This window comes from Archocentrus centrarchus, chromosome 14, assembly GCF_007364275.1.
Source record: "Archocentrus centrarchus isolate MPI-CPG fArcCen1 chromosome 14, fArcCen1, whole genome shotgun sequence".
NCBI lineage: Eukaryota > Metazoa > Chordata > Actinopteri > Cichliformes > Cichlidae > Archocentrus > Archocentrus centrarchus.
In genome coordinates this window covers 16,440,455-16,467,987 of record NC_044359.1, presented here as the reverse complement: position 1 = coordinate 16,467,987, position 27,533 = coordinate 16,440,455, and positions in this window count along the sequence as shown.

The following is a 27,533-nucleotide window of genomic DNA, read 5'->3' as shown; positions in this document are numbered from 1 at the left end:
TATCCATCACAAGAATAACAGAGCAACAGAGACCACAACAGAGCCTGAGCCAATTTAGAATCACCAATTAACCAAGCAAGCATGTTCTTTGATTGCATTCCATGTAGAAAACCTGCAAGCGAATGCAGGCACAGGGACAACCTCCTCACAGAAAGGCCCCAGTCAAGCAGGAGTTGGCAAACCACTGCACCACACTGAATCAGGATGGTGAAAATGAAGGAAAACAAACTGTAAATGTATGCAAAAAAAATCTGTCATTTGATTTTATACTAGGTGCTACAGTATAGTAGATGACAAGATTATCCTTGAGCTTGGTGGCGCTGTCACTTGGTGTTGGCTCTCACTGCCGGCATTGTATCACTTCCGTTCCTGTTCGGATCGCAGGTCGTGTTTTGCTGTCTGTTAGCTGTTAAATCTATATAGCTCGATCTATCTGGATAACAACATATTTTAGTGTAATCTTCACCTACTTTATCTAGAGCACACTCTTTGCTGAATCACCTGTATTCACATTATTGACTGTATTTGTTTTTAGAAATTCACTAGCTTAGCGCAGCTAGTAGCTTAGCTCTTAGCCGACTCACCAGCAGCATGGCTCTTCTTCCTGTCCCTCTGCACTTTCCTGCTCTGGGTGTCACATGTTAGTTACTCCTCGGCCTCCTTTAGCAGTAACGGTACTTGTAATAAATGTAGTCTGTTTGTAGCTCTGGAGGCCAGGCTTTCTGAATTGGAGACTCGGCTCCGCACCCTGGAAAATCCTATATCTAGCCAGGCCCCTGTAGCGGGTGCGGACCATGGTAGCTTAGCCGCCGTTAGCTCCCCCCCAGCAGATCCCGAGCAGCAGGGAAAACAGGCCGGCTGGGTGACTGTGAGGAGGAAGTGTAGTCCTAAGCAGAAGCCCCGGGTACACCACCAACCTGTTCACATCTGTAACCGTTTTTCTCCACTCTGCGACACACCCGCCGAGGAACAAACTCTGGTTATTGGCGACTCTGTTTTGAGAAACGTGAAGCTAGAGACACCAGCGACCATAGTCAAATGTCTTCCAGGGGCCAGAGCAGGCGACATTCATGGAAATTTGAAACTGCTGGCTAAGGCTAATCGTAGATTTGGTAAGATCTTTATTCACGTCGGCAGTAATGCCAATCGGAGGTCACTAAAATTAATATTGACTCGGTGTGTAACTTTGCAAAAACAATGTCGGACTCTGTAGTTTTCTCTGGGCCCCTCCCCAATCAGACCAGGAGCGACATGTTTAGCCGCATGTTCTCCTTGAATCGCTGGCTGTCTGAGTGGTTTCATAGATAATTGGCAAAGTTTCTGGGGAAAACCTGGTCTTGTTAGGAGAGATGGCATTCATCCCACTTTGGATGGAGCAGCTCTCATTTCTAGACATCTGGCCAAATTTATTAACCCTAAAACCTGACTACCCAGGGTTGAGACCAGGAAGCAGAGTTGCAGTCTTACACGCCTCTCTGCAGCTTCTCTCCTCCTGCCATCCCCCCAAAACCCCATCCTCACAGAGTCGGTGCCTGCTCCCAGACCACCAAAAAACAAAGCTAAAATCAGCAAAAAACTAAAGCATAAAAATTCAAAAACAATAAATAATACAGCTTCATCAACTGCACCAAAGAATAACACAATTAAATGTGGATTATTAAACATTAGGTCTCTCTCTCTTCCAAGTCCCTTTTAGTAAATGATTTAATAATTGATCAACATATTGATTTAATCTGCCTTACAGAAACCTGGTTACAGCAGGATGAATATGTTAATTTAAATGAATCAACACCCCCGAGTCACAGTAACTGTCAGAATGCTCGAAGCACAGGTCGAGGAGGAGGATTAGGTGCAATCTTCAATTCCAGCTTACTAATTAATCAAAGTTTTCATTCTTTTGAAAGCCTGACTCTTAGTCTTGTCCATCCTAATTGGGAAACTCAAAAAGCTGTTTTATTTGTTATTATCTATCGTCCACCTGGTCCTTACTCAGAGTTTCTGTCTGAGTTCTCAGACTTTTTATCTGATTTAATGCTCAGTTCAGATAAAATCATTATAGTGGGTGATTTTAACATCCATGTAGATGCTGAGAATGACAGCCTGAACACTGCATTTAATCTATTGTTAGATTCATTTGGCTTCTCTCAAAATGTAAAGGAGCCCACCCACCACTTTAATCATACTCTGGATCTTGTCCTGACATATGGCATAGAAACTGAAGACTTAACAGTATTCCCTGAAAGCCCCCTCCTGTCTGATCATTTCTTAGTAACATTTACATTTACTTTAATGGATTACACAGCAGTAGGGAATAAGTTTTATTACAATAGAAGTCTTTCTGAAAGTGCTGTAACTAAGTTTAAGGATCTAATTCCTTCATTATTATGCTCTTCAGTGCCATGTGCCAACACAGTGCAGAGCAGTTACCTAAACTCTGCTCCCAGTGAGGTCGATTATCTCGTCAATAGTTTTACATCCTCACTGCGTACGATTTTGGATACTGTGGCTTCTCTGAAAAGGAAAGCCTCAAATCAGAAGTGCCTGACTCCGTGGTATAATTCGCAAACGCACAGCTTAAAGCAGATAACCCGAAAGCTGGAGAGGGAATGGCGTCTCACTAAATTAGAAGATGCTCATTTAGCCTGGAAAAATAGTTTGTTGCTCTATAAAAAAAAGCCCTCCGTAAAGCTAGGACATCTTACTATTCATCATTAATTGAAGAAAATAAGAACAACCCCAGGTTTCTTTTCAGCACTGTAGCCAGGCTGACAAAGAGTCAGAGCTCTGTAGAGCCGAGTATTCCTTTCACTTTAACTAGTAGTGACTTCATGGATTTCTTTACAAATTCAATTTTAGACATTAGAGAAAAAATTATTCATAACCATCTCAAAGATTTATCTTCATGTTCAGCTGCTTTCAGCACTGCTGGTATTTGTTTAGACTCTTTCGCTCCAGTTGATCTTTCAGAGTTAACTTCAATAGTTACTTCCTCCAAACCAGCAACATGTTTATTAGATCCCATTCCTACTAGACTGTTCAAAGAAGTCTTTCCAATTATTGATGCTTCAATCTTAAAAATGATCAATCTGCCTTTATTAGTTGGCTATATACCACAGGCCTTCAAGGTGGCTGTAATTAAACCTCTACTTAAAAAGCCATCACTTGACCCAGCTGTCTTTGCTTTATATAGGCCAATCTCCAACCTTCCTTTTCTCTCAAAGATTCTTGAAAGAGTAGTTGTAAAACAGCTAACTGATCATCTGCAGAGGAACGGTTTATCTGAAGAGTTTCAGTCAGGTTTCAGAATTCATCACAGTACAGAAACAGCATTAGTGAAGGTTACAAATGATCTTCTTAGAGCCTCTGACAGTGGACTCATCTCTGTTCTTGTCCTGTTGGACCTCAGTGCAGCTTTTGATACTGTGGACATAACACTTTATTACAGAGATTAGAGCATACTATAGTTATTAAAGGTACTGCACTGCAGTGGTTTGAATCATATTTATCTAATAGACTCCAATTTGTTCATGTAAATGGGGACTCTTCTTCACACACTAAGGTCAGTTATGGAGTTCCACAGGGTTCCGTGCTAGGACCAATTCTATTTACATTATACATGCTTCCCTTAGGCAGTATTATTAGAAAGCATTGCATCAATTTTCATTGTTATGCAGATGACACTCAGCTTTACCTATCAATGAAGCCAGATGACACATATCAATTAGTTAAACTGCAAGAATGTCTTAAAGACATTAAGGCCTGGATGACCTCTAATTTCCTGCTTCTAAATTCAGATAAAACTGAAATTCTTGTACTTGGCCCCACAAATCTTAGAAACATGGTGTCTAACCAGATACTTACTCTGGATGGCATTACTTTGGCCTCCAGTAACACTGTGAGAAATCTTGGAGTCATTTATGACTAGGATATGTCCTTCAATGCACATATTAAACAAATATGTAGGACCGCTTTTTTGCATTTGCGCAATATTTCTAAAATTAGAAACATCCTTTCTCAGAGTGATGCTGAAAAGCTAATCCATGCATTTATAATTTCTAGGGTGGACTATTGTAATTCGTTATTATCCGGCTGTCCTAAAAGCTCCCTGAAAAGTCTTCAGCTGATCCAAAATGCTGCAGCTAGAGTACTGACAGGGACTAGAAAGAGAGAGCATATTTCTCCCATATTGGCTTCTCTTCATTGGCTCCCTGTTAAATCTAGAATAGAATTTAAAATCCTTCTCCTCACATACAAGGTCTTGAATAATCAAGCCCCATCTTATCTCAAAGACCTCATAGTACCATATCACCCAAACAGAGCACTTCGCTCTCAGACTGCTGGCTTACTTGTGGTTCCTAGGATACTTGAGAGTAGAATGGGAGGCAGAGCCTTCAGCTTTCAGGCCCCTCTTCTGTGGAACCAGCTCCCAGACAGACACCATCTCTATTTTTAAGATTAGGCTTAAAACTTTCCTTTTTGATCAAGCTTATAGTTAGGGCTGGATCAGGTGACCCTGAACCATCCCTTAGTTATGCTGCTATAGGCCTAGGCTGCTGGGGGGAAGGGGTCCCACAATAGACTGTTTCGTTTCATTCACCTTATTTACTTTGTTTATACTCCACTCTGCATTTAATCATTAATTGTTATTAATCTCTGGCTCTCTTCCACAGCATGTCTTTTCTCTCCCCTCAGCCCAACCGGTCGCAGCAGATGACTGCCCCTCCCTAAGCCTGGTTCTGCTGGAGGTTTCTTCCTGTTAAAACAGAGCTTTTCCTTCCCACTGTCGCCAAGTGCTTGCTCATAGGGGGTCATTTTTGACTGTTGGGTTTTCTCTGAATTATTGTAGGGTCTTTACCTGCAATACAAAGCGCCTTGAGGTGACTGTTTGTTGTGATTTGGCGCTATATAAATAAAATTGAATTGAATTGAATTGAATTGAATTGAATAATTCAGTAGTGAGGCAGGCGGAATGTGATCCCAAAATGTAGAACTCAGAGACAGGAGTAACTTAGAACACAGCTTTATTGCTGGCAGGAATCAGAGAATAAACTAACTCAAAGAACATGGCAATTCAGACAGACTGGAAATACAGCAGGGACACTTGCTACAATGAGGGACGACGCAACAGAGAACACAGGGAAATGCAGACAATATAGACACAGGGAATGACAAGGGATTGTTACTTTTTATTTATATTTATTATACTTTAAGGCAACACTGGGACCTGAGGACAGAAATTTCATTCCACAGCATGTAAATGTGATGCGAATGACAATAAAGAATCCTTGAATCCAACAGGAGACAGCTGGAGAGAACAGGTGTACAGAATCATACTAATGAAAACAGGAAGCAAAACTCAACATGACACACAGGAGCATAGGAAAATAAAACAGGAAGTGCAAACTAAACACAGAAGAAACAGAAATGACCAAAATACAGAGGACTTGACAAGAGGTAGGCAGGCACACTGAGGGAGAAAAAACAGGTAATGAACTGAAACTCAAAACCCATAGGGAATTCAGAAACTTAACAAAACACACAAAACACTGGGCAAAGCCCAGGACCGTAACATATCCAAAAAAATCATTTAGGTTCAGTAAGTTCCTTTAAGCCCCTCCTAATGTATACAGCAGTTGGTTCATTTTTATAATGAGCATACTAAGCTCAAAAGTAAAACAAGTGTTTACCAGTCTGGTTTGTTGTTGTAATGGAAAACGGAAATTTTGTGTTTCAACTCTAATAACCTATGTATACCTATGTGGGCATGTAATTGTAATTTTCTTGTACAAAGAAGGTGAGTGAAGATGCTAAAACAACTAAATGTAAGCTGTGTCCAAGGTCACGACGCAGGTTATGATCATGCTGATACTATGTGGTGGTGGGAACTGGAACTCCCCACAGCAAACAGAATGAGATTGTATACACACAATGAGTATAAAGGAGCGGTTATTATTTTGTTCTTTGGTCAATGCTGATGTGAAGACTGTCCGTGCTGTATTGATCTCTTTGCAAAGGTTTCTTTCAATAAATATCAGCAAATCTGTTTGGTTTCAGAGTACATCTTATTTTTTCCACACATTGTGAGATTAAATGCTAAGTACTTGGTGAAAGTCTTGAAAGGCCTGTCTAGCTGTTTTAGGTCAGATGAGTTTCCCTTGGGCCTGGGGGAGTTTCACAGTAAACACTACAGATAAGACAGTGACAGAAAAAGAAAAAAGCTGTGGTTTGACAACTGTCAGTATCATGCTGGCCTTATTTTGTTTTTACCTTTGTTGCCTGTGAGAAAGTTAAGCAGTCTTGTGAGTGATTGTTTTAGAAGTTATTAAACTTTTTAAAACCCTCCTACTGTCCCATATAAAGGTCAGAACAATCACTAATCACCAATAACAACATAAAGACAAATGCAGATCCTTAAAAAAATATATATAAAGTTAAAAAATACACACTAACAATCTACATCTATAATGTCTCAGCTTTTAAATGCATGACATTGTATAACTGCACAAATTTAGTTTAACACATTATACAAAAACTGGTGACTGAGACCCACTCAACTTTGTGGATCCTCTTATATTGTTTGAAAGCTAAATATTGTGGTGGCATACTGGAAACCCCCCCCGCCAACCCAGCAACTACAAACAGGATGCAAAGTTATGTGGTTTATAACACTCATGTTGTAAACAGGTCTTTTAAATGCCACATATTTAAAACTGAATTAAAATTTTACTCTTTTACTCCTCCTATACTCATTGTTCAAACAGTGCATTACATTTAAAGACCAACACTTTTCGTTTAGTAACCGACCACAGGAAGCATTTACCTGGTCTTTTTCAGTGTTCATTACTGAACAACAACTTACTGTTTGTGATGTCTGTTTATTGAGCTAACAATAATGTTTTGTAAATGTATATATATATATATATATATATATATATATATATATATATATATATATATATATATATGCAAAATCAAAAGAAAAAAATTCACTCATTAAAATGACAGCATTCACAAAAAGCCATATCATTTATTTATAATGTTTGTGTTGTTAGTTCAAGATTGCCATAATAACCATCTGAAGCATTTGCACAAGGTTGAGTGCATAGTCATTAGTTAAAGCTCGCTGACTTAGAAAGCAAAATGCATCAACAGTATAGGTCTATCGCACTTAGGTAAAAACAACAAAAACAAAAAAAACAAAACAAAAGCAAACAAACAAGCATAAACTACTTGAAAAGTATAATCAGTAAATTTTTATAATTAACCACATATTTAGCAATATTAGAACGGTCCATTGCAGTGACTCTGCTAAACAGACACCTAGCAAATATAGAGGAAGAATGAATAAAAAGAACTTTATTTATCCCAGAAGGAAATTCATATGTCTGACATAGTTCATCTGCTTTTTGTATGAGAATTGAAAAGCCTGATGGCTATCGGTTTGAATGATTAGAGTCTTCCAGTACTCATGACTTTTGTTACATAAAGATGTTACAAAGTGGATGATCAGAGTTGTTCGGGATGGTGTCTGTGGTGGTAACTGGTTACGCTCCATCTGTTGATAAGACAGTAGCTCTGTCTTACCTTCTTTGAAACTGACATATAGCAGATTAAGGATTTTATTTTCTCTGGCAGGACAATCAACAAATTGTGGGAGGAGAGAGAAACATGATTGAAGTCCCCTGAAATTATGAAGAGTGTCTCTGGATGTTTAGTCTGCATCCTAGCAACAGTTTCATGGAGAACTTCACATGAAACTTTGGCTGTTGCCTTGGGTGGGATGTTCACAGGTATTCTTATGATATGACAGAATTCTCTTGGTACATAATGGTCAAATACCAACTGCCAATAATTCAATATCAGGACAACACATCTTCTCCTTGACAGTGATATGTGCAGGATTACACCATCTCTGTCTGACTGTATGAGGCTGAAACCAGGTAGATCCACATTAGAGTCTGAGATGTTTTGATTTAACCATGTTTCAGTAAAACACATGAGACTGCACTTATGGTAAACTTCACCAGTATCTCCAGTTCATCACTTTTGTTGGGCAGAGAGTCGACATTTCCCATGATGACTGTTGGCAGAAAGGGCTTATATCTCCACTTCCAAGCCTTCAGCTTTGAACCAGCGAAAACAAAAACACCTTTTTAGCTCAGCTGGAATAGGGTGGTATCTTCCAGATTTGCTCAATTTCAATTTCTCTAGAGTAAACGCTTTGAAAACACATCAGTAGATAAAAACACAACAAAGATGAAGAAAAAATTGAGTAAATATCAGAGCTACCAGACTTTGCTGATACCACTTGAAATGCATGTTCTGGAATATAGTCACATTTCTCAGGACCAATTAGTCATAGGTGAGTTATATCAAAGTTCCTCCCTATACAATTATAACAAATGGGGGAAATTAGTTATAGAGACCAAAACCATTTTTATAATGGGAGCCTATGGACACAGACTAGTATCTATGCATGTTTAGATGAACTGACATGTAAACACCTATATTATATTTGGATATATATTTTTAACAAGATTTTACATTTTTAAAAGTATGGGTATATCATTGATCCCAGACCAAACGGTACAGTTGTGGGTGACAGTGCAATAACTGCTTACTTGATTCTTGTCAGAGAGAAAGCAAAGAGGAAGACCATAAGTCAGCCTCTGCCTGTAAAAAATTTGCTGTACAGTTTTACGCTGCCACACAGAACACATCACCTCTTTCAAATGCGGTGAGTGACAGCTTTCAATTTGAATCCATGTAGGTTGATTTTGGTTAAAACAAGCAAAAATTCGGCAAAATTTTGTCTTCTGAAATTGACTGATTATTAAATGAATAAATTTTTGCTATTCTATAAAGATTGTCTAACCTTTTTAAATTTATGAAATCAACTTTTAATTAAACTTTACAAATATCTGAGCAAACAATTTTAAATAAAGTGTGATGTGTTTCTAAATGTTTACAGAAACAATGATTTTCATCTACATCAGCATCGCAGTTCTGGCAACAACAGCACAGGCAACAGGTATTCAGTTTAATATTATGTTGTACTCAGATTTCAGTAGAGAAATATTAATTGAATGGGTAAGCATCATTGAAAAATAATTTATTTATAGTAAAGGTTTTAAAAGATTGAAGTACTTACAGTACAAGTAATATCAAATCATCTTGGATTATCCTTAAATTTAAATGCACAATTTATCAGGTTTATTTATATAACTAATTTTATTTCAATCTTTATTTTATATCAAATATTTAATTTTATGTATTTTTTGTTTCTTTTAGGGCCAGTTGAATGCCATTTCTCAGAATCTGCTGGAACTTATTGTTTTGGAGCTGCAGGACAGCCACTGATTTTTCATCTGTCGTATAAAGCTAATACTTCAATTGTAGTCATGAAGGATGAGAAACAGAGGATTTTAAAAACAGAGACAAATGGAAAAGTGACTTTAAATGAGGAATATGTAAATCAGTCAGGCAGAATCAACAATGGAAGGCTCAAGCTAGGTAAAGCCATGAAGAAACATGCTGGATGTTACCAGTTGGAAGAACATGATCATCGTGGAAAGTTATTGAAAAATGTGAAAGTATGCCTAAAAATACTAGGTACGTTTTTTTTTTTTGTTTGTTTTTTCCCGTTTGTTTCAAACTTAAAGTTACGTTTAATACGAATTTTGTATAAACTGTTTGTTATAAAAATATCACTAAATGCATACACTGTAAACCTTGTAAATTAAATTATGGTCCTTGTTCAGTATTACTTAAAGCAAAATTTATAATAAATGAATACACCTATCAAAAGATATACAAATTTGAATTTATATCAGAAAATATAGCACTGTGCTTGTGTTTGTTAGTGGACTGTGAATTACAAAGTTAACATGGATTAACAATTTAGAACTATTTTTTTTTTATTTTAATTAAACCTTTATTTAACCAGGCAAACAGATTAAGAACAATTTCTTATTTAGAACTGTGGCCTGTAGAACCCCTATGATGGAGTACAGTAGCTCAAGATCCATCACAGGTCACAGGTTAATACCTGTAAAACGACAAGCGTGACCTTGATGTAGAACACAGTTTGGGTGTAGGTAACTGTTTTGTGTAGATTTCACTAAAATTTGAATACTTAAAATGTAAAAATGACCTTGAGTACAGTTTGGGTGAAGACCCGATCGGTGATCATTGTGTGTAAATTTGATTATATTCTCACCAATACTGTAGGAGGAGTAGAGATTTTTTTTTTGTTTGTTTTTTTTTTGTTTTTTATAATTTTAGTGAATTGTGGATGGACCGCCGGCATAAGCTCATTTGGGCTGATAATTAAATTAAAAAATATAGATTAACACTGATCTTAATAGTTTTAGTCTTTAAATCTGCAAAAGCAAACATACACACTATATTTATTTTGAAGATTGTAAAAGTAATGTAAATATGCATATACATACAGTGCAAAGCAGTGTTAATTTTGACAGCAAATTTTGACTTAGTTTTAGTCACAGTCTCTTGACGAAAATATAATTTAGTTTTAGTCATAATTTAGTCATCTGAATAGTTTTAGTTTTAATCGACAGTCGATTTAGTCGACTAAAATATAAAGGGTGTAAAATGTGAATGCTTTTTCTTCAGTTCCCTTGAATTAGTCATTATACACACTTACACAAAATTAAACATTTATTAAAAGTTATAGAATATTATTAATAATATTAACATTAGTGTTTCACCTGCTTCCACACACCTGATCATTAACACCACCTTACTGAGATAATATGAGCATTTTACAGCAGGACACACTCTGAAAGGTACAGGGCAGTGTTCAGGACTAAGATTAGGAAAGGCTAATCCACTGCGGTGTGGTGATTTTCTCTAAACACAAACGCTAAACTGGGAAAAACACTTTACCCTGCATGACAGTATGCTTACCTTTGCATGGAGATCTGGGGTCCAGTTCCTTCTTAGCCATGATCTTATATTTCAGGTCAGCTACTCTGGTATTCAGTGTACTGGTTGTTATTATTGAGGCTTGGTACCCAATCTCGGAGTGTGGGGATGATGAAATCTCCCCACTAACCTGTTGTCCTGGCTCCCCCTTGAAAAAGGTATAACCTTTTGCAGCAAGGACAATACTATGGCGCACTCCTTCAAAAACCTGGAAATTGAAAATTTCAACCCTAGACTCCAGTTTCTGTAACACAAAAGCATTTCCCAAATATGTAACAAATGAAATATTTTTTGTTACCCTACAAGACTTTTTCAGTTTTGTGATTTTTGTTTTCTTCAAAACTTTTACGATGCATATCAAGCTACGTCTTATTGTTTCTCTCCTGGTAAAGGGTGCATTTGACCAAATACAGTAATAGTTTTGATGTCTAATGGGATTTAATATCAAAGTACACAGCTGTCAAACAGATATTATAAATTACCTAGAAAAAAACTTAAGTTACTACTATACAGAGTTACTCTTAAACCTGTTAGAGGCCAATTTTTCAATATATTTCTTTCTATTTGTCTTGTACACTGTTTGTTTGACTACATGTCTTTCAGCTCCAGTGTCAAAGCTAGCATTGTCTCAGACATGCTTATCACCAGAACAGATGAAGGTCAGCTGCTTTTCTGAGGGAGATGGACTAGAATTCATTTTGACTTTGGATGGTCAGTTACTGATACAAAGCAAAGACCCCGACCGGTCCCTGAACAACTGGACAGCTCAGAAATCCACTGTCTCAAATGTTACCATCAACTTACATGGGAAGCTGACTGGAAACCTTATGTGCCAAGTTTGGAATAATATCAGCAGAGATGAAACAGCTGTTCAGCTGGAAGCCTGCAGAGGTAGAATATTTAAGAGTGATATTTTCTGACAAGGAATTTTAATATACCCATTTATATTAATGGGTGAATGTGTCCAAACTTTTGACTGAGGATGAAAGTAATTATACATCATTTCTAACTTCAGATGTTACTGCATGTTGAGCAATGAAACAAGAAGCATTTTGGTATCTCTTATTTCTTCATGATATTTAATATTGTTTGAAATTTGCATTTGCATTCTAGGTTTAATTGCAACCTTGAGGGTGGCTGTGATAGTTACTGTCATCATGCTCTTTGTCGTTGTGATTTTGGGTATTATAAAAGTTTTTTGCAAAAAAACACGACCCATAACTGTTAATGAGGGTAAGTGAAATATTTAAAACCTTGCTTATAAAAAAAAGTATTATAAAACAAAGTGGCTTTCTCCAAAACACAATACACTTTTTTGTTTGTTTTTCCTTCCTCAGGTAACTTTGGCAATGAAGTTGTCTATACAGATGTTAGAGTGATAAGAAATACCAAATGAAACCAAACCAACTCAGGAAAATCAGCTCTGACCTTGAGCCTGAAGTGGATCAGTGGTTAAGATGGATGGATACTTAAACCAATGTCAAACAGCAAGAAAATATAACTGTTTTGTTTGTTGTTGTTGTTTTTGTTTGCTTTTTGCATTGAGCTTTGATTTTGGTTTATTGTTGTAATTAGTCAAACATTTTGCAACCAACTCATCTAACATGGGTAACAAGGATGAGCAATTTTGTTATTGCCATGAACTGAGAGAAACTGCAAACCCCTGATCACTTTTGACCTCAAGATGGAGACAAAAGTCCTCATATTTTATAGTGTTTTCTATGTTGAAGGTAGCTTCAATCAGTTATACCCCCCCCCCCAAAAAAAAAAAAAAAAAAAAAAACACTTAAATATTGCTCAAAGATGACATAAGTATAATTTTTAATGATGGGTTGAAGGATTGTTGTGATTTTTATTTCCTAGATGCTACTACATGTTTTTGAATAACAGACAGATCTTGTAATAAAAAGCATTTTTGTGAATTTACAACACTTCCCCATTTTAATATGGTAGTTATTTTTGTTTTTTGTTTTAGATACTAAATTTGTACTGTACATAGCACTGTACTGTACTGTATACTGTAATCTGCATATGATTTTTTATTTTTAATCATTTAGTCAAATTTATGGTAATATAATCATATGTCTTTCCCTTTCATTCTATCAGTGTATCTCTGAGCTGCATTGTATTTTTGTAGACAAAAATAAACACCCAACTCTGTTACTGTGTCTGAAGCAGAGACAGTGAGAATGGAACATGCTGTGGTCTAAACGCGCTCCATCACTCATTTGGTTTTCATGTCTAATGTGAAACTTCCTGTTAGATTCAATCAACTAACTCTGACTATGTTGCTGAATCTACCATGCAGGGCACGGAAAAAAAAAGATCTTTAATGCTGCGTCCACTGCAATTCTCAGAAGCACATTTTAGTCACAGGAAAAGAGGTCTTACTGCACGCCACATAGCTGAAGCTTTATGTTTTCTGAATTTTGCTATCGCTACTTAAGTCTGAATAATAATTATATGACATTTTAATGTAGGTCTTTAAAAATATAATCCACACTTGATGTGAGTTACTGCCAGTATAATGGCCTATAAAGTAAATATTCAAAAGGCACAGTAAGTTTATTATTTCATTTCATTCAGCAATCCTTCACTGTGAGTGTACTGCAGGTGCTACTTCCACGTGTTTCCCACACTTACTGGAATAGCAGCTCAAGTGTATTTATGATACTAAAATTCTCCCAACCTATTTTTGATGTCCGTTTTACTCTGCACTAACTCTAAGTTAAAATTGTCTTTTAAATCTAATATAACAACTTGCTATTTACAGTAAGTTAGATGCATCACTTGTCATCCACTTGTCTTGTTGTTTTGTACAGTAAACACATATTGTCAATATTATTATATGTCAAACGCCCAGGAGAAAACAAGCATGTATCTATATATGGGTATCTGTCATTGATGGACATATCAGCCGTATCTTTCTGTCTAATTTAGATATTTGTCTTTTCTATTTAGGGTAAGGAGTACAGTCATTAACCCCTTAACTGGCAGCAAAAAAATCACCTGACAAAAACTACATAACGCCTTCTGGTTATTATTGGCTCTGAAAAACCCATTTCATAGCCTATTAATCGGCTGCGTCTGGTCCGCCGGCCGAATGAAGTGCATTTATATGGCAGGCTAGACCCGCCCATTTTGACTGACACCTCATTCGGCCAATCATGTTAAGAAATGGGTTTCCCAGAGCCAATAATACTCAGAGGGCGTCACGTAGCTTTGTCAGGTGATTTGGTGCAGCCAGTTACATGATTGGCCGAATGATGTGTCAATAAAAATGGGAGGGTCTAGCCTGCCATATAAAAGGGACTACAAACGGCCCGTCACCGGGCCCTTGCCAGTTAAGGGGCTACAGAGGGGCTCAGAGTAGAGATGCTACTCCTCCATATTAAAAGGAGCCGGTGAGGTTCTTAGGGTATCTGACTAGGATGTACTACTGGGAGGAAGCTCCGGGACAGACCCAGGACACACTGCAGAGATTACAGTATATCTCTAGGCTGGCCTGGGAACGTCATGGTATTCCTCCAGATAAGCAGGAGGAGGTGGCTGGGGAGAGGAAGGTCTGGATTTCTCTGCTTAGGCTGCTGCCCTGTGACCCAGTCCCAGATAACAGAAGAAAATGAATTGATAGATGGTAGAGAGGGAGGGATTACACCGTAGTCATTGTAATTCATATTCAAATTCATAATAATATATGTGTCATTAAAGGATGATGGAATGTATGGTGGGAATGGCATTTGATATGCTTCTGTGTCAACACCGATATTCCAGGTGAAAATGTGAGCATTTTTAAGAAATGTTTATGCCATTTAATGAAATAAAGGAGGCTTTTGTATAACACTTTTATCCCAGTTAAACTTTTTTGGTCCTAAAACCTGGGTAGTCAGGTTTAGGAGGGTTAATAAAATTTGGCCAGATTTCTAGAAATGAGAGCGGCTCCATCCACGTGGATGGAGCGTACCGTACGTTCCAGAACTCCATACCGTATATACCATACCACACATATATTATAGAATTTTTATTTATATTTTTTAAATTAATCTTTTTATTTTTATATTCATATAATATAGAAATATATACAGATATATAATATAAAATAATTTATTTATTACTTATATTTTTATGTATTTACGTATATTGTTTTAATAAATATACTTTCTTTGGGCATTTCGCTAACTCCTCTTTACCATATAAATATAATATGACATAAATAACATAAATTTTATATTATATATTTATATTATATATTATATATATATATATATATATATATAATATTCTTTTTTATAGAAAAATATTTTAAAAAGTATATATAAATATACGTATGATACATACAGTGTATGGTACATACAGATCATATGTGATCTGTGTGTATGGTATATATATATATATATATATATATATATATATATATATATATATATATATATATATTAGGGGTGGGACTCGATTAAAAAAATTAATCAAATTAATTACAAGCTTTGTAATTAATTAATCGAAATTAATCGTATTTTAATCGCATTTCAATATTTGACATGAGAAATATTAATTTAAGTTTAGTTGATGAATGAATCAATATACATAAGCTTAAACTTCAAAATGTTGTTCATTTTCCCACCAGTGTACTACACAGACCAATGAAGGGTGGAATTGCTCCTGTGATAAGCAAACTCCTGAAATTAAAGTTAAGCATCATAACTGGACAGTTTTATTCAACATTAATGTCTCACTTGTTATAGTTGGAAATTAATCATTCTCTCAGCTGCATTCCTTGATGTTGAAATGTGTTATGCTTGTTTTAACAGCTTATTTTGAATTAAAGACTTAAAATTAAACCACAAAAAGGAGAAAAAGTTTGTTCTCCGTTTAACCAGCTGCTTTTACACTGCTGTGCTTCGCACTCACGGTTGCTAGGCGACATACGTATCATACCCCATACCCCATATGTATGTACGGTATGTACCATACCATACATAGATACCATACATATAATATAAATTATATTATAAATTTTTATTCATATTTTCATATTAACCTTTTTATTTTTACATTTATATAAATATATAAAATATATAAATATATAAATAATATATTTAAAATTTATTATTATATAAAGTTTATTATATTTGTATTTTTCATATATTTTTATATTAATAAATAATTATATTTATAAATATATTAAAATATAAATATATGTACCGCACATACCGTACCTTCTGTACATACCATATGTACCATACTGTACATATATTATAAATTTTTATTTATATTTTATATACATATATATTTATAAAATTTTTTAGATTTATTTATTTATTTTTTAAATATTTTTATATTTTAATACATATATGTAAATATAAATATACATACCGTACCTTACATACAATAGCGTACTGTACCTACCGTATGTACCGTACATTCCATTACATACATACCGTACCTACTGTATGTACCGTACCTTACATACAATAGCGTACTGTACCTACCGTATGTACCGTACATTCCATTACATACATACCGTACCTACTGTATGTACCGTACATTCCATTACATATATACCGTACCTACTGTATGTACCATACATACCGTACGTATCATACCCTACCTACCGAACTTACCGTACATACGGTATGTACCGTACATTCCACAACATCCATATCATATGTACGTACAGTATGTACCATACCGTACATACATACATACCGTATGTTCCACACCATACGGTATGTATGTACCATATCGTACATACCATACCATACATATATTATAAATTGTTAATTATTTTTTTTCATGTATAAATTCTAGAAAATATATATTTAATATACTTTAAAAATAATATATTAAAATATAAATATATGTACCTTCCGTACATACCATTCGTACCATACCGTTCATATATTATAAAGTTTTAGTTATATTTTATATATACATATGTATTTATATAAATTTTTTAGATTTATTTTTTATATTTTTATACATATATGTAAATATAAATATACATACCGTACCTTACATACAATATCGTACATACCGTACATATCTTACCGTACATACCATACTGTACCTACCGTATGTACCGTACATTCCATACCACACATACCGTATGTATGGCACATATTGTACAAACCACACCATACCTTCCGTACATACGTACAGTCCACAACATACATACCATATGTACGTACAGTATGTACCATACCGTACATACATACCATACATATATTATACATTTTTATTTATATTTTTATATTTATCTTTTTATTTTTATATTTATATAAATATGAAATATACATTAAAAAATATATATTTAAAATTTATATTTGTAATTTTTATATATTTATTTATATTTTATTTTTCATATATTTATACATTAATAATATATATATATATATATATATATATATATATATATATATATATATATGTATATATATATATATAAATATATTAAAATATACCGTACGTACCTTACCGTACATACATACCGTACGTACCATACCTTACGTACCATACCCTACATATATTATACATTTTTAGATATTTATATTTTTTATATTTTAATAGATACATAGAAATATAAATATACTGTACTGTACGTACCTCACATACAATACCCTACATACCGCACGTATCTTACCGTACATACCATTCTGTACCTACCGTACGTACCGTGCATATATTATAAATGTTAGATATTTATATTTTTTATATTATATATATATACATATATATATGAAATCAGTTGAGGTTGAGTCCGTGGTTATTTGATGGCCTATGCCTGGTGATCATAATTCTGAGTTATAATAAAATGAAAATTGATTTATGGAATGTAACAAATAATCTGTATGATTTCTAAGTTGATAAGAATGTGTATAACACAGAAATGATTTTAACGCACAACAAGTTAAGGAAATTGTGAAATCTTGGAGAATCACTGAGCAGGGTAAGATGAGGAACTGAAACCTGTTGCCTAGGAATCAGTAGGAACCGAGGGGAAAAACAAGCTGAAAATAGCTTTAGATGGAAAGTACCTAACAGGCCTCCACCTGCATCACATCGTGACCTGGCCACTATCCTGCAATAAGAATGGCTTAAAAACCTTCTGACCACTGTGCAGGACTTGTAATAAACCAGGTGTTTCAGTTCATTGTCCAACCCCCTGTCTATATATATATATATATATATATATATATATATATATACCTTATGTGCTGTACGTATCTTACCATACATACCATACTGTACCTGCTGTACGTACCGTACATTCCATTACACACATACCGTACCTACCGTATAATACCGTCTGTACCGAACATACCGTAGATACTGTATGGACCTGTATGTACCGTACATTCCATACGACACATACCGTATGTATGGCACATTTTGTACAAACCATACCATACCTTCCGTACATACCGTATGTTCCACACCATACATACCGTATGTACGTACAATATGTACCATATCGTACATCCCATACCATACATATATTATATATTTTTATTTATATTTCAATATTTATCTTATTTTTATACAATTATAGAAAATATATAAATATATATAGAAAATAATATATTTACAATTCATATTTTTAATTTTTCTATATTTATTTATATTTTAATATATTTTTATATTAATATATTTGTAATTTATATAATTAATAATTTAATTTATATTTATATTAATGAATATAAATATATGTACCGCACATACCGTACCTTCCATACATACCGTACATATATTATACATTTTTAGTTATATTTTATATACATATATATTTATATAAATTTTTCATATTTATTTTTTATATTTTTATGTTTTAATAGATATATAAATATACATACCTTACCTACAATACGTACATACTGTACATATCTTGCCATACATACCATACTGTACCTATCGTACGTACCATACATTCCATTACATACATACTGTACCTATTGTATGTACCATGCATACTGTACGTATCCTACCATACATACCGAACATACCGTACATACTGTATGTACCTGTCTCTACCGTACGTACCGTACATTCACCAGCATACATACCGTATGTACGCACAGGATGTACCATACCGGATGTACCATACCGTACATATATTATAAATTTTTATTTATATTTTTTATTTATCTTTTTATTTTTATATTTATATAAATACAGGAAATATATAAAATAAAAAATAAGATAATATATTTATATATTTTTTACATATTTATTTATATTTTTGATATATTTTAATATAATAAACATATATTATAATATATATATATATATATTATATAATTATAATTTTATAATATATATTTAAAATATATATACATATATATATATACGGTTATGTACGGAATGTACCATACATACCGTACTTTCAGTACATATAAATTTTTAGTGGTATCTTATATTAATATATATTTTACCCTATTTATAAATTTTATATTTTATTTTACTATATATATATATACCTATAATATATATATATATAAATATATATAAACAGCTCGGGTCAATATAAAAACATATTTAAACAGTTAAAAAATGTATAACCATAAATTTATGTATATAAACATATAAGTAATAATATATTTTTCTTTACATATATATATATATATATATATAATATATTATATAGATAATATATTATATAATATAAGATTATAATGTAAAACATAAATATATAAAATATAAATAATATATGTACAGTATTGTACGTATATGCACGGTACGGTATGCATGTTATGGACCGTACGGTAGGTACGGTATGGTATGTATATTTAAATTTTTAATTTTATATATATTTATTTTAGGGGTGGGACTTTATTGCGTTAATTTCAATTAATTAATTAGGGGGAAATTAACGAATTTAAAATTTTAATGCATTTTAATCGCACTTTGCACCGGCATACAGGCATACAGATTATATCGACACACGATGTCAAAAATTCAGGGGCCACATCCTTCAAAGGACCCGGCCCACATAGACTGGGTCCTTCGCAGCCCACAAAGACCGCAAAGGCCGGACGTTAGCGGCTAGCCTTCATATCAGTGTATCCTGCCTCACCTCTGTGTAGCTTATGTTGCCTAGGAACCGTGAATGCGAAGGATAGCAGTGGAAAAGCAGCTGGTTAAACAGAGAATGAACTTTTGCTCCTTTTGTGGTTTAAGTCTTTAATTCAAAATAAGCTGCTAAAACAAGCATAACACATTTCAACATCAAGGAATACAGCTGAGCTAATGATTAATTTCCAACTATATTAAGTGAGACATTAATGTTGAATAAAACTATCCAGTTATGATGCTTAACTTTAATTTCAGGAGTTTGCTTATCACAGGAGCACTTCCACCCTTCGTTTGTCTGTGTAGTAGACTGGCAGGAAAATTTTGAAGTTTAAGCTTATGTATATTAATTCATTCATCAACCAAACTTAAATAAATATTTCTCATGTTAAATATTTAAATGTGATTAAAATGCAATTAATTTTGATTAATTAATTACAAAGCTTCATCTTGGAATATGCCCGTGCCATCAGGGAAGAAACAATCCATTGATGGAATAACCTGGTCATTCAGTAGTCAGCTGACCTCATTCTTTGAGCACATAATGTTGCTAAACCTTAAACATAGCCCTGAGTGCTACTGTTGTTTTTCTTTGATCATTCAGGATTTTTTTTACAGCCACATTTCTTCCTCGAAGATGATGGTCTTTGAGGAAGACAATTGGAGGCTCGTACCTATTGCTTAGTTAAATCCAGGTGGCAACTTTTTTTTTGGCCAGGCAGTGTAATTAGCTCCATTTTCCTTTTCATTCATTCTTTATTGACATGATAGTTGATTAAACAATCATCAAAGCAGTGCAATATATCATTTCTTCACCTTGTTAAAATAATAACTTTCAGGTTTTCCAGGAAAGATGAACCCTCTAAAACTAGATGATTTAGGCAAAAAAAGTTTTGTTAAAATGACTCAGCCTGTTATTTTATGAGAAAAAGGGAGAATCATTTCCCCATTAGAGCAAAGTTATATTCATATTCACACTGATCTGTGTTACATTTTCAGTGACTGATTTTGAAAGAAAACCAATTTGCAGTTCTTTGATTTTATCAGGAATCTTTTTCACAAGCCTTCTTGTTACTTTTTCTTGATGCCTCAGAAATCAAACAGTGGATTCATTGTTGAGCCAGATAAATATGGCCACATTAATGAATTACATAGCAAACTTTGCAGCCTTACTTCATAAGGTTTCATTCAAACTAAGGTGCAGACAAAAAGGGAACTCCGGTCTGAGAGACGCAGCAGGCTGTGTCTGACCTGCTGCGAATGACCAGCACAGAGCAGATCAGAGCTTCACACACTGTGTCTCTGCTGGCTAAAGCCTGGAACCATCACTGTTGCTGCAACTCCAAGAAAAACTGTTTGGAAAGTGAGCAATGTCCACGTCTGAGAAGCTTTCCAGGTGCTGTGATTGCAGCAGAACTGTTCTTGGATCCTATCAGTCAGCCTCCAAATAGTTTTAATGTAGCTTGTTGTACTACCTTACTGTCTGACAGAGAACTGAGATATATAGCCACAGATATCCTTATAAGTAATCTTAAAGGCTGATCAGCCCATAGATAATTGAAGGTTATTGCAGGTTTTTATGATGGATTTGTTTGTCTTAGTGTGAGCAATGTGGTTAGCTCAAGGAGGCGCTGTTCACATCAGGATCAGGACGTGTGTTCTCGTTTCCATGTTTGGATCAGGCTTTAACTGAATGTTTACATCATACTGGAGGATCATGTCATCAAGTCCAGAGGCTGTTTTTTCTCATCATAGCTAAGAACTGAGTTCCCTCTCTCTCCTGTCAGCTGCCAGACCCACATTTTACATAGTGGGGGCATTTTCCACATGGCATTCTGAATTCTCGTTTGTCGTCGCGAACGATCTGGCTCTTTGAAGTAACAAACGGAAGCCGGCTCCTGATAGTGAGCCATTTATTTTTTTCTTTTCGTTCGTTTCTTTTTTTTTTTTTTCTTTTTTTGGAAGCCGCACGTGATTTTTTTTTGGAAGCCGCATGTGATTGCGCACATGAGCATCTTTTTCTCAGCTGGAATAGGGTGGTATCTTCCAGATTTGTATTTAGTATTTAGCAGAGGTGGGAAGTAACAAAGTACAAATACTTTGTTACTGTACTTAAGTAGAATTTTCAGGTATCTATACTTTACTTGAGTATTATTTTTCTGACAACTTTTTACTTTTACTTCCTACATTTTACCCAAATATCTGTATTTTTTACTCCTAACATTTTCAAAACAGACTCATTACTTTAAGTTTCAGACATCTGATGGAAGTTTTAATTTTGTCACTGTGCCTTCACACATCAAACAGATAAGAGACAATCTTCCATCACCAGGGCTTATTGCATACAAAGAGATTAAAGAGCAAAACCATAAAATTTATGCATCATTAATAGTGCTATAATCAGTGGTTAAAGTTGGCCAATTGCTATGCCCGTAAGTTTGTGGTCGTGGTACTCAGCGTCTGGCTAGGGCGGCTGAAGTAGAGCGTGCATACAAGAGTAACGTGTGGTGTCACGTATCCTTAAATTAAAATACATAATTTATCAGTTCTATTTATAAAATTAATTTTATCTGTATTTTATATCACACATTTAATTTATGTATTTTGTTTCTTTAGGGCCAGTTTAATGCCATTTCTCAGAATCTGCTCGAACCTATTGTTTTGGAGCTGCCGACAGTCACTGATTTTTTATCTGTCGTATAAATCTAATACTTCGATTGTAGTCATAAAGGATGAGAAACAGAGGATTTTAAAAATAGAGGCAGATGGGAAAGTGACTTTAAATGAGGAATATGTAAATCAGTCAGGCAGAATCAACAATGGAAGGCTCAAGCTAGGTAAAGCCATGAAGAAACACGCTGGATGTTACCATTTGGAAGAACATGATCATCGTGGGAAGTTACTGAAAAATGTGAAAGTATGTCTAAAAACTAGGTAAGTTTTGTTTTTCCTTATTTGTTTCAAACTTAAGGTTATGTTTAATTCTTATTTTTTATATTAACTGTTATGTTATAAAAAAAGATCACTAAATGCACACATTGTAAACCTTGTAAATTAAAGTATGGTCCTTCTTCAGTATTACTTGAAGCTAAATTTATAATAAAAGTTAGACATGAATTATACAATATCTCAGACTTAAGAATATACCTATCAAAAGGTATACAAATTTGAATTTATATCAGGAACTACAGCACTGTGCTTGTGTTTGTTAGTGGACTGTGAATTGCAGCGCTAACATAGATAAACAATTTAGAACTAGAACACCTGTGATGGAGTAGCACAAGATCCACCACAGGTCACAGGTTAATGCCTGTATGACAAGCGTGACCTTGACAAAGAGCACAATTTGGGTGTATTTAACCAAATACAGCAATAGTTTTGATAACCAGTGAGATTTAATATCAAAGTACATAGCTGTCAGTTACCTAGAAAAAAAAACAGGTTACTCTTAAACCTGTTAGAGGCCAATTTTCAATATATTTCTTTCTATTTGTCTTGTACAGTGTTTGTAATATATGACTACATGTCTTTCAGCTCCAGTGTCAAAGCTAGCAGTGTCTCAGACATGCTTATCACCAGAACAAATGAAGGTCAGCTGCTTTTCTGAGGGAGATGGAGTAGAATTCATTTTGATTTTGGATTGATACAAAGCAAAGACCCTGACCAGTCCCTGAACAACTTGACAGCTGAGAAATCCACTGTCTCAAATGTTATCATCATCTTACATGGGAAGCTGACTGGAAACTTTATATGCCAAGTTTGAAATAATGTCAGCAGAGATGAAACAACTGTTCAGCTGGAAGCCTGCAGAGGTAGAATATTTAAAAGATTTAAATTCTGACAATTTACTACATATTTTCTTTCAAGGAATTTAAAAACATACGGAGTAAAATAAACAGTTCAGCTTTTAGCCTCCAAGTCTTCATATCTTTATATATTGGATGTCCTGAATGCCTTTGGGTAAAAGTAATTAACATCACCTCTGACTTCAGATGTTACTGTATGTTGAGCAATGAATCAGAAATATTTGAGAAGCATTTTGGTATCTTTATTTTGTCATGATAGTTAATATTGTTTGAAATTTTCATTGCATTCTAGATTTTATTACAACCTTGAGGTTGGCTGTGATAGTTACTGTCATCACGCTCTTTGTCGTTGTGATTTTGAGTGTTACAAAATATTTTTGATAAAAAAAAAAAAACACGACCCACAACAGTTAATCAGGGTAAGTGAAATACAGTGCCTTGCGAAAGTATTTGGCCCCCTGAACTTTTCAAACTTTTGCCACATTTCAGGCTTCAAACATAAAGATATAAAATTTTTATTTTTGTGAAGAATCAACAACAAGTGGGACACAATCGTGAAGTGGAATGAAATTTATTGGATGTGTCAAACTTTTTTAACAAATAAAAAACTGAAAAAGTGGGGCATGCAATATTATTCGGCCCCCTTTGCTTTCAGTGCAGCAAACTCACTCCAGAAGTTCAGTGAGGATCTCTGAATGATCCAATGTTGTCCCAAATGACTGATGATGATAAATAGAATCCACCTGTGTGTAATCAAGTCTCCGTATAAATGCACCTGCTCTGTGATAGTCTCAGGGTTCTGTTCAAAGCACAGAGAGCATCATGAAGACCAAGGAACACACGAGGCAGGTCCGAGATACAGTTGTGGAGAAGTTCAAAGCCGGATTTGGATACAAAAGATTTCCCAAGCTTTAAACATCTCAAGGAGCACTGTGCAAGCAATCATATTGAAATGGAAGGAGTATCAGACCACTGCAAATCTACCAAGACCCGGCCATCCCTCTAAACTTTCATCTCAAACAAGGAGTAGACTGATCAGAGATGCAGCCAAGAAGCCCATGATCACTCTGGATGAACTGCAGAGATCTACAGCTGAGGTGGGAGAGTCTGTCCATAGGACAACAATCAGTCGTACACTGCACAAATCTGGCCTTTTATGGAAGAGTGGCAAGAAGAAAGCCATTTCTCAAAGATATCCATAAAAAGTCTTGTTTAAAGTTTGCCACAAGCCACCTGGGAGACGCACCCAAACATGTGGAAGAAGGTGCTCTGGTCAGATATAACCAAATCGAACTGTTTGGCCACAATGCAAAACGATATGTTTGGTTGTAAAGCACCACAGCTCATCACATGAAACACACCATCCCCACTGTCAAACATGGTGGTGGCAGCATCATGGTTTGGGCTGCTTTTCATTAGCAGGGACAGGGAAGATGGTCAAATTGATGGGAAGATGGATGGGGCCAAATACAGGACCATTCTGGAAGAAAATGTGTCAGAGTCTGCAAGAGACCTGAGACTGGGACGGAGATTTATCTTCCAACAAGACAATGATCCAAAACATAAAGCCAAATCTACAATAGAATGGTTCACAAATAAACGTATCCAGGTGTTAGAATGGCCAAGTCAAAGTCCAGACCTGAATCCAATCGAGAATCTGTGGAAAGAGCTGAAGACTGCTGTTCACAAATGCTCTCCATCTAACCTCACTGAGCTCGAGCTGTTTTGCAAGGAAGAATGGGCAAGAATTTCAGTCTCTCGATGTGCAAAACTGATAGAGACCTACCCCAAGCGACTTGCAGCTGTAATTGCAGCAAAAGGTGGCACTACAAAGTATTAACGCAAGGGGGGCCGAATAATATTGCACGCCCCACTTTTCAGTTTTTTATTTGTCAAAAAAGTTTGACACATCCAATAAATTTAATTCCACTTCACGATTGTGTCCCACTTGTTGTTGATTCTTCACAAAAAATTAAAATTTTATGTCTTTATGTTTGAAGCCTGAAATGTGGCAAAAGGTTGAAAAGTTCAAGGGGGCCGAATACTTTCGCAAGGCACTGTATGAAAGGAAAATGAGTATTATAAAACAACATGGCTTTCTTCAAAACACAATACACTTTTTTGTTTGTTTTTCTCCCTCAGGTAACTTTGACAATGAAGTTATCTCTATTGATGTTAGAGTGATAAGAAATACCGAATGAAACCAAACCAACTGAGGAAAATCAGCTGGGAAAGGTTCCAGCTCTGACTTTGAGCCTGAAGTGGATCAGTGGTTAAGAAGATGTATGGATACTTAAACCAATGTCAAACAGCAGGAAAATATAATAACTGCCTTTTGTTTTTTGTTTTTTTAGTTGAGCTTTGAGTTGCATTGTAGTTTGTTGTTGTTAATTAGTCAAAAATTTAGCAACCAACAATTCTAAGATGGCTAACATGTATGAACAATCTTTTTATTGACAATGAATTGAGAAGAGAAACTCCAAGCCCCTGATCACTTCTAACCTCAAGATGGAGACAAAAGTCCTCACATTTTATAGTATTTTCTATGTTTAAGGTAGCTCCAGTAAGTTTTACTTCAAACAAACATACCTAAATTTTTGTTAATTTGCCACCCCCTTTTAATATGGTGTTTTTTTTTTTTGCTCTAGATTCTAAATTTTTACTGTACATGGCAGTTTCCAAGCTCTCCAACCAAAGTCTAACAGTCTAAATGACTAAATGTCAGAATGCTACTGCCCGCTACATAAAGAACTTGAGTGTTCAAAAGTATACTGTAACTCTGCATATGATCTTTTATTTTTTTAGTCATTTAGTCAAACTTAAAGTACTATAATCACATCTCTTTGCCTTTCATTCTATCAGTGTATCTCTGAGTTGTATTGTATTTTTGTAGACAAAAATAAACACCCAACTCTGTTACCGTGTCTGAACCAGAGACAGTGAAAATGGAACATGCTGTGGTCTAAACTCGCTTCATCACTTATTTGGTTTTCATGTCTAATGTGAGACTTCCTGTTAGATTCACTCAACTAACTATGAATATGTTGCTGAGTCTACCATGCAGGGCATGGGGAAAAAAGATCTTTAATGCTGCGTCCAGTGGAATTCTCAGAAGCACTTTTCAGTCACAGGAAAAGAGCTCTTACTGCACGATACATAGCTGAAGCTTTGTTATGTTTTCTGGATTTTGCTATCGCTACTTAAGTCTGAATGATACTAATATTACATCATGTTAACATAGGTTTTTCAAAAATATAATAAACATTTTATGAAGTTACTGCCAGTATAATGGTCTGTAAAGTAAATATTCAAAGAGACAATAGCCGTTAATAAGTCAGATTCGTTTCCTGTGGGTGTTGGACTCCGTCAGGGCTGCCCTTTGTCACCGATTCTGTTCATAAGTTTTATGGACAGAATTTCTAGGTGTAACCAGGTGGCGGAAGGCTTCTTCCTTGGTGGCCTCAGAGTTCATCTCTGCTCTTTGCAGATGATGCGGTCCTGTTGGCTTCATCAGGGGGTGGCCTCCAGCTCGCAGTGGAACGGTTCACAGCCGAGTGTGAAGTGGCCGGCATGAGAATCAGCACCTCTAAATCTGAGGCCATGGTCCTCAGCCGGAAAAGGGTGGAGTGCCCTTTCCAGCTCAGGAATGAGTTATTGCCCCAAGTGGAGGAGTTTAAGTATCTCAAGGTGTTGTTCACGAGTGACGGGAGAAGA